At 38.5% G+C, this 9,539-nt stretch overlaps 1 pseudogene; it reads right to left on the bottom strand.

Annotated features, from left to right (window-relative positions):
* Positions 1–8,725: 8,725 nt before the first annotated feature.
* On the bottom strand, positions 8,726–9,305 carry LOC102962333 (annotated as a pseudogene).
* Between the last annotated feature and the right edge of the window lie 234 nt (positions 9,306–9,539).

A 9,539-nucleotide genomic window follows, 5' to 3' on the forward strand; every position in this document is an offset into this window, starting at 1 on the left:
TATATATATATATATATATATATATATATATACACACTTCTCATTTTTTTTCTGAATGTATGTTGTACTTCAATATAAAAAATTAAATGAAAATACTCATGTTAACTATGGAAAAAAAATAGGTCTTTAACCTTTTATTTTTTTATTTGTTTTAAATGTTTTTAATGTTTATTTAATTTTGAGAGAGAGAGAGAGGCAGACGCAGAATCTAAAGCAGCTGCAGGCTCTGAGCTGTCTGCACAGGGCCTGACTGGGCTCAAACCCATTAACCGTGAGATCATTACCTGAGCCGAAGTCATGACCTGAGACCTGAGCCCTGAGCCGAAGCCGGTCCCTTAACCGACTGAGCCACCCATGTGCCCCAACCTTTAACACTTTAAAAGATAATTCAATGAAGACAGTCAAGATTTATATTTTTAATTTATTTTATTTTATTTTATTTTTTTTTTTTTATTATTTTTTTTTTATTTTTTAATATATGAAATTTACTGTCAAATTGGTTTCCATACAACACCCAGTGCTCATCCCAAAAGGTGCCCTCCTCAATACCCATCAACCCCCCATCAACCCTCAGTTTGTTCTCAGTTTTTAACAGTCTCTTATGCTTTGGCTCTCTCCCACTCTAACCTCTTTTTTTTTTTTTTTCCTTCCCCTCCCCCATGGGTTTCTGTTACGTTTCTCAGGATCCACATAAGAGTGAAACCATATGGTATCTGTCTTTCTCTGTATGGCTTATTTCACTTAGCATCACACTCTCCAGTTCCATCCACGTTGCTACAAAAGGCCATATTTCATTCTTTCTCATTGCCACGTAGTATTCCATTGTGTATATAAACCACAATTTCTTTACCCATTCATCAGTTGATGGACATTTAGGCTCTTTCCGTAATTTGGCTATTGTTGAGAGTGCTGCTATAAACATTGGGGTACAAGTGCCCCTATGCATCAGTACTCCTGTATCCCTTGGATAAATTCCTAGCAGTGCTATTGCTGGGTCATAGGGTAGGTCTAGTTTTTTTTTTCAACTTTTTTTTTTTTTTTTTTTTTGGGACAGAGAGAGACAGAGCATGAACGGGGGAGGGGCAGAGAGAGAGGGAGACACAGAATCGGAAACAGGCTCCAGGCTCCGAGCCATCAGCCCAGAGCCTGTCGCGGGGCTCGAACTCACGGACCGCGAGATCGTGACCTGGCTGAAGTCGAACGCTTAACCGACTGCGCCACCCAGGCGCCCCAGGGTAGGTCTATTTTTAATTTTCTGAGGAACCTCCACACTGCTTTCCAGAGCGGCTGCACCAATTTGCATTCCCACCAACAGTGCAAGAGGGTTCCCGTTTCTCCACATCCTCTCCAGCATCTATAGTCTCCTGATTTCTTCATTTTGGCCACTCTGACAAGACAGTCAAAATTTAAATGTGCGTGTATTTATCCAAAAGCAAAAAAAAAAAAAAAAAAAAAAAAAAAAAAAAAATCTTGAAAATGCTTCATTAAAATGGTATTTTAAAAAAAGAATATGCAGTGATGATGTTTTGCCTATCTCTACTGCTACATCACACCATGGACTTTCAGTGCCTTCTTTACCACTGAAACTCAGGTGATAAACATCTTTAAATCTAATCAGAGTTGAGAACCAATTCCAAAAACCTTGGACTCAATTCAGAAAACTCATCCTTAAGACTGTGTTCTCCAGAACTACCTTCAGTTTCAAAATACGTGTCATGCAGTGTTCTCCAAGGAGAGAATCAGAACTGGTAGGATGTGTGTCCATACATCTAATATAGATGGACTTAATTATATATATCTTTCATGTTGTATGCATTTAATGTATATTTTAATATATATTATGTATAAAGAAATATCTTAACGGATGACCCGCACAAGCGGGTGGACAAGCCAGAAGGTAGGGACCGCGCAGCTGAAACTGCGCTCAGTCAGCTGGAGCCACCACGAAACCTACGCAAACCACGCAAGCTACGCCACCTATGGAGGTCGTTGGTAGGTGGGCGCTGCGCCGGCGCATGTGCGTCGTGAACAGCCTGAACCACGCCTGCAGCCGCAGTGGGGATGTCAAGGACGCCTGGCCTGCTAGTCACCATGGTCGTTCCCAGAGCCACTCTGGACCCGCTCACCTGTGCCTGTGCCAGATTCTGAGAGTGAGAAGAGCCAGGAGCCCAGGTGGGTTGACCTGACCCAGGCGGCAGGCTGGACGGGTGTAACATTCAGAAGGGGAGGGTGGGAAGTGACCCAGCCTTGGGAGTCACCGTGCTTTGTGGCCAGTTCACCCCGTTCTGTAACCGCTTGCTAAGCATTTTTTTTTTTTTTTAATTCATAATTGGAAACACAAATGTAAACAAGAATAAAAAATATTTGGGGGGGAGGAAAGAATATATATACATACAGACACAAATATATGTGTTTGTATGTTTATATATGAATGCCTGCTTATAATTTCCTTTTTGATAAAATATATAATATTGAGCCTTTTTGTTATAGACAGTGTGCACCAGGCACAGAGAAAAAGGCAAGGACTCTGTCGTTTAAATGTCTAAGAGTTGAAAAAAAACCCCATTAATATTACACTGTATGTTAACTAGCTGGAATTTAAATAAAAACTTTAAAACAAACAAAAAAAATGAGTTGAAAAACAGTCACCAAGCAGATGATTACATAAAATGTATCAGTTTATGTGATAGAGGGACAGTGTGCTGTAAAAGCTCAGAGGAGAGTCGTATAAATCAGACCAAAAATGTCAGGATAGTGAGACATAATAAACTGATCTCTGCTTTTCCTAGACTACTACAACCTACTTTACCTGAGGGCATCCTTACTCTGGCTGTTCTATCATCTTGGAAACTGCTCCCCCTAAATAATTGTATAGTTCATTCCCTTAGTTCAAGCAGGTTTCTGCTTGGATATATATCTCATCAGAGTGGTTTCCCTGGCCACTCTATCTCCCCGTGATGTTTTATTCACCTTACCCTAATTTATTTTCCTCCATAACACCTGATGTCACTTACTTCTTCCTAAGCTTTTGTTTGAGAACCAGTAGAGCATAAATTCCATCTTTATTATTCAGTGATGTATTTATTCTTAGTATCTGCAATAAATCTTGACACCGAGTTGACACTTGAAACAGTTTTGTTGAAGATGAATATATATAATGAATATATATAAATAATAAATATATATATAATAAATATATGTAATTTAGAATTTGAAATATGAAAATAAATTAGCCTGAGATGGAGAAATGGAGAAGTGTGGAGAAATGAATTTTAGGCAGCCAAAAATCTTGAGACAAAAATCCAGACTGGCAATGATAGCTTAAACTCAGCGAGATGTGCTAGGGTGGGAATTATGCATGGAGCAGTGTTTAGAAAATAGAATTACATAACTTTATTATTTTTTTTAGTGTTTATTTTTGAGAGAGAGAGAGAGAGAGAGAGAGAATGAGTGGGGGGAGGGGCAGAGAGATAGAGGGTGACACAGCATCTGAAGCAGGTTCCACGCTCTGCACTGTCAGCACAGAGCCCCACGTGGGGCTCAAACCCATGAGTGTGAGATCATGACCTAAGCCAAAGTCAGACGCTTAAATAACTGAGCCACCCAGACACCCCTAGAATTACATAGCTTTAAATTAGTTGGAGATGGAGGTAAAGAAGAGAATCATACCAATAATACAATTTAAGTTTCTTGCTTGGAAAACTTGATGTTATGCACAGGAGAAGAAACAGGGCCCATGGTGTGAATTGTAATGATTGGAGTATTGGACATTTTGAATTCGAGGTGCTTATGGAATATCTAATTGCACACGTCTGGTTTTTAGGAATTTACTATATGGATCTGAATATTGGGCAAGATCTAGGGACTGGAGATAGACATCTGAAAGCCTGTAAGTGATAACTGATGGCATAGAAATAAATCAGAGAGAATGTGTAGAGTAAAGTGGACCTGGAGGCTCTAGAGATGAGAACAGAAAATAGGCTCTGTAGCATGAGTGAAGATTGAATTTACACAGAGTGAGGAATGCCACCTTGTTCATAGGAATGGAAGATATTTTTATCTGATGGCTTCTGCTGTTTATATCAGTGTTATTCTATATAGTTATGACGTGCACTAGTCCCACTCATCAAACTGTGCCTTTTGTCAAAATATATTCATATACAACCCAGAGCTGCTTAATATAGATTCTTTATTATTGAAAGTTGTATGATTGAGTACAATCATACTTACGTTATTTGTATGTAGATGTGGCTTCTCCCAGAATCAGGTCCAGAGCAAAGAAACTGAGTGGAAGTAGTTATTTGGGAGGTGCAGGGAACATCAGTGTGGGAGTGGAGAACTTAATAAGGAGAGGATATACTTCCATCTTGTTACTAGCTTTAGTGTCTGGAACTTCATTTTGAGAGAGAAATTCTGGAAAATGATGTAGAAACACATGCCTCAAAATTTTCTTAAGGGAGCTGGTGTATGTACATAAAAACTCCTATCAGACATAAATTGAGAGATGCTCTTGAAGGTGTGATTTTTTCAACACTACTACCTATGTGCAGTGCATGTGGGCAGAGGACTTAAGGCTTTGGAGAATGCTTCTAGGCAAAGAGCTGTTGATGTTGCCAAGCACAACTAAGGCACAGGACTTGAGGTATCTGGGTGGGTCACTGAAGGGTTTCAAACTGTTCTAGTATTTTTTTTTTATTATTCATAGGTAAAACCATTCTATTAATATTTTTGCATATATTTTTGTCATATATTTTTGCATATATTTGCAAATATTTTTGCATATAATTGACTCCATTCTTTTAAAATTCGATTTTATCCACTCTAAATAAAATCAAATTTTAAAAGAATTAGAGTGGGAGAGAGCCAAAGCATAAGAGACTCTTAAAAACTGAGAACAAACTGAGGGTTGATGGGGGGTGGGAGGGAGGGGAGGGTGGGTGATGGGTATTGAGGAGGGCACCTTTTGGGATGAGCACTGGGTGTTGTATGGAAACCAATTTGACAATAAACTTCATATATTGAAAAAAAAATAAAATAAAATTTGATTTTAGATCCAGTGTTTATTAAGGGCTTATTTAATGTTTTCTTAATGTTTTCAAGCATCCAAGAGTGACTACATATTACATAACCAAAATGATCTTCATAATGTATATTGCCCTTAAAATATAGTTCAAATAATAGTAAAATAATTTGAATACCAAATCTGAGATGGATTATTCTATAGAATAATCATTTTATAGCAGCAACTATACTGAATGACTTTTCTTTGAGTTATTTCATATATGACTTCCTTTATACTTGAAATTATTTTGATTATTTTAAAATAACTAGAATGAGGGGTGCCTGGGTGGCTCAGTTGGTTAAGTGTCTGACTTCAATTCAGGTCACGATCTCACAGTTTGTGAGTTTGAGCCCCATGTTGGGCTCTGCGCTGACAGCTCAGAGCCTGGAACCTGCTTCAGATTCTGTGCCCATCCCCCTCCGGCCCACCCCTGCTTGTGCTCTGTCTCTCTCTGTGTTTCAAAAATGAATAAACATTAAAAAAATTTTTAAGTAACCAAAATGAAATAGAACATAGTATAAATTTACTGTCTCCCAAGAGCTGCTTTATTGAGAGTGTGCTCCATTAGCCTATTTTTCTGTCCTTTTCATATTTTCTACGAATTTGACTAATCACCAGTATAGTTATTGAATACATTTTTAATGGATTACATAAAAGAGATTTCATATAGTGTCTTTATATTTTTAAAGTTTGAACTATGCTACTGAATTATTGGTTTCTTTTTTAGCATAAATTTTTATTATTTTTCATCATATTTAGTTTGTATTTCTCATGAAAGCCCTCTTGCCACATGGTATTTATTTATTATATCTTATTTGATAAGAGAGAGAGGGAGAGACACAGAATCTGAAGCAGACTCCAGGCAGGCTCTGAGCTGTCAGCACAGAGCTCAGTATGGGGTTCGAACTCACAAATCATGAGGTCATGACCTGAGCCGAAGTTGGACACTTAACTGACTGAGCCACACAGGCGCCCTGCATATAAGATTTTTTAAAAATGCTTATTTACATGACAGGAATTTTAAACTCATTTAGGTACCAAATATGTAATGATAATCTTTAAATTGTTCTTGAAATCTTTACAGCTACATGACTTTAAAATAATATTTTAATTGATAAATTTTTCTGTATACTGTCAAAAATTTGCTAAGATATCATTACTTAAAAAAAGTTCTGTTGTGGTATAGTTGATATACCAAAAACTATACATATTTAATGTATCTAGCTTAATGAGCTTGTTACATGCATACATCCTTGAGACAATCGTTATAATAAAGGTAATAAATATATCCATTGCCTCTCAATGTTTTCTTATGCCCTTTGTGTATGTGTGTGTACTACAAACACTTACTGTGAGATCTATCCTTTTAACAGAATTTTTCAGTGCACGATGCAATATTGTTAGCTATATATAGGCACTGAGTTTTACATAGATTTTCAGAACTTATCCATTTGTATAACTAAAACTTTATATCCATTGAGCAGCAACTCCATTTCCCTCTGCCTCCACCCCCTGGAAGCCACTATTCTACTCTCTATGAGTTTGACTACTTTAGATAACTCATTTAAGTGGAATTATGTAGCATTTTCTCCTCTTTTTGTGACTAGCTTACTTCACTTAGCATAATATCCTCTAGATTCATCTATGTTGCCAAAAATGGCAGGATTTCCTTCTTTTTTCAAGGCTGAATACTATTCCATTGTTTATACCACATTTTCTTTATCCATGCATTTATCAGTGGATGCTAAAATTGTTTCCTAATTTTGATATTGTGAATAATACTGCAGTTAACATGACAGTGCAGATATCTCTTCAAAATCCTGATTTTATTTCATTTAGATACATACTCAGAAGTGGGAGTGCTGGATCATTTGGTAGTTCTATTTTTAATATTTGGAGGAACCCCCATACTGTTTTTCATAGCAGCTGCACCAATTTACATTCCTGACAACAGTGAATAAGAGTTCCAGTTTCTCCACATCCTAGTCAACATTGTTTATCTTTTGTCTTTTGGATAATAGCACGACTGACAGATGTGAGGTGATATCTCATTGTGGTTCTGATTTACATTTCCCTGATGACTGATGCTGAGCATCTTTTCGTACTCCTGTCAGCTATTTGGCCACTTGTTTGCCTTTGGTGAAATATCTGTTCAGGTCTTTGTCCATTTTTCTATTTTGTTATTTTGTTATTTATTTTCTTATTTGTTTTTGATATCGAGTTGTCTAAGTTGCTTATATATTTTAGATATTAATACCCTGTCAGATGTATGGTTTGCAGATACTGTCTTCCATTCCATAGGATGCCTTTTTATTTTGTTGTCTCCTTTGTGGTACAGAGCTTTTTATTTTGCTGTAGTTTTACTTGTCTGTTTTTGCTTTCATTGCCTATGCTTTTTTCAGGAACTGGGGAGTGTCTGTGTTGTGAATGGAGGTCTTGGTCTTTGGATTCCCCACGAGAAGATTCAGGTGGGGTATCCGTGCTCAGAATAAAGACAGCCAGAAGGAAAGTAGTAAGCACGAAACACTTTATTAAAGCAAAAGTACAATCTCAAGGTGGGAGAGCAGGCAGGTTCCCCACGGTGGAACCAGACCCAAGGTTGTTTTCGGATTGGGTATTATTGGTTCTCTCTGGGCTGGTAGGAGCTATGCTGGGCTTCTAGTGTGTAGCTTTTTTTTTTTTTTTTTTCTTCCATCACTGTCCTTGCCTCTACCTTCTGTCTCATTCCCATTCAAGGACTTGAGACTCTGCCTGGGGTGTTCCTTCCACTGTTCACATCCAGCTTCTACCTAACACTTTGGTGTCAGATCTAAGAAATGATTGGCAAGACTAATGTCAAGATTTTCTCTTATGTTTCCTTTTAAGAGTTTTATAGTTTCAGATCTTACATGGTAGTCTTTATATTGATTGATTTCTGTTTATGGTGTAAATAAGGGTCTGATTTCATTTTTGTGTGTGTGAATGTCCAGTTTTCCCAAAAATATTGGTTGAAGAAACTGTTTTTAATCACTGTGTATTTTTGGCAGCCTTGTCAAAGATCAGGTGACTGCATATGTATTGGTTATTGCTGGACTCTCTATTCTGTTCCATTGATGTACATATTTATCTATGCCAGTACCACACTTTTTAAAATTACTGTAGTTTTGTAATATATTTTGAAATCAGGGAATATGATGCCTCCAGCTTTGTTTTTGTCAAGATTTCATTGGCTACTTGGGGTCTTTTGTGATTCCATATCAATTTTAGGACTATCTTTGAAAAATGCCATTGAGATTTTGAATAGGATTTGATAGCATTGACTCTATAGATTGCCTTGGGTAATATGGACATTATAATAATATTAAGTCTGCCAATCCATAAATACAGGATGTCTTTCCATTTATTATGTCTCTTTAAGTTTTTTGTTTGTTTGTTTGTTTATTGGTGCTTTGTACTTCCAAGTTTAGAGGTTTTTTCAACTCCTTGGTTACTCCTTGGTTAAGGTTACCCAAGTATCTTATTCTTTTTTATTTTTCCTGACAACCAGTGCTTTATTAGTGAGGAGCCTTGGTTTGAGGAGTGGGGAGCTAGGATGGACAAGAAGTGCCCATCTTAAGGAATTTTCCTGGACATCAGGCATTCCTCCATGCATATTTCAAGTAAACACATTCATGGATGAAATCCTCAGAGGGGAGAGCGCTGTGACTGAAAGCAGCAGGGATGGGGGGGCTCCCTAGGCACAGCTGAGTCTGTGGGACAGCAGAACTTCTCCAAGTTCCAGGTGACATCATTACATCACACTGGAAACCAGGTGATGAACTTGGGGCTGGTCATGAGCAGTGGCATCATTACTGGGGGCCGGAAGAGCCTCTTGTAGGAAGTTGAAGAGGGGGTGCCCTTGTGCACCACTCTCCTCGCACTTCTCAGAAAGCATGAATTTGGGCTCGAACCTGTTCTGAGGTCTGAGGAACTTGAAGGAATTCAGGATCTCTTCCTTCCTGGCATTTCCTGATGCCAGCACCACTTGCATGGGAAGCAAATATTGACCAGGCCCCTGGCAGAGGTGCTGCTGATGCTTGTTCTGGGCATAGTCCTGGATAGTTGTACCTCGGAGCGACACTGCATTTTTGGTCAGCAGCATATTGGCCCCCAGGAACCCAGGCTCACAGGCTCCTCCCTGGCCAGCAGGCCCTTGGGAAAGGCATTCCTGGAGCGCTGGGGGCTGCAACTGCCGGTTGGTGGCAGGGAGTGCAGCTGCACACATGGCCCGGCTGTGGGACCAGAGTGCACAGCTCTTTTGGTGCTCTTTTAAACGGGATCCTGAACAGACCAATAGTGAGTAAGGAGATTGGATTTGTAATTAAATACCTGCAACAAAGGAAATCCCAACACCAAAAGGCTTCACTGGTGATTTCTACCAATCCTTAAAGAAATAATAACAATACTGGTCAAACTGTTCCAAAAATCTGAAGAGGAAGGGCTACTCTCAAACTGATTT

Source organism: Panthera tigris, chromosome A1, assembly GCF_018350195.1.
Source record: "Panthera tigris isolate Pti1 chromosome A1, P.tigris_Pti1_mat1.1, whole genome shotgun sequence".
In the NCBI taxonomy this organism is placed as follows: Eukaryota; Metazoa; Chordata; class Mammalia; order Carnivora; family Felidae; genus Panthera; species Panthera tigris.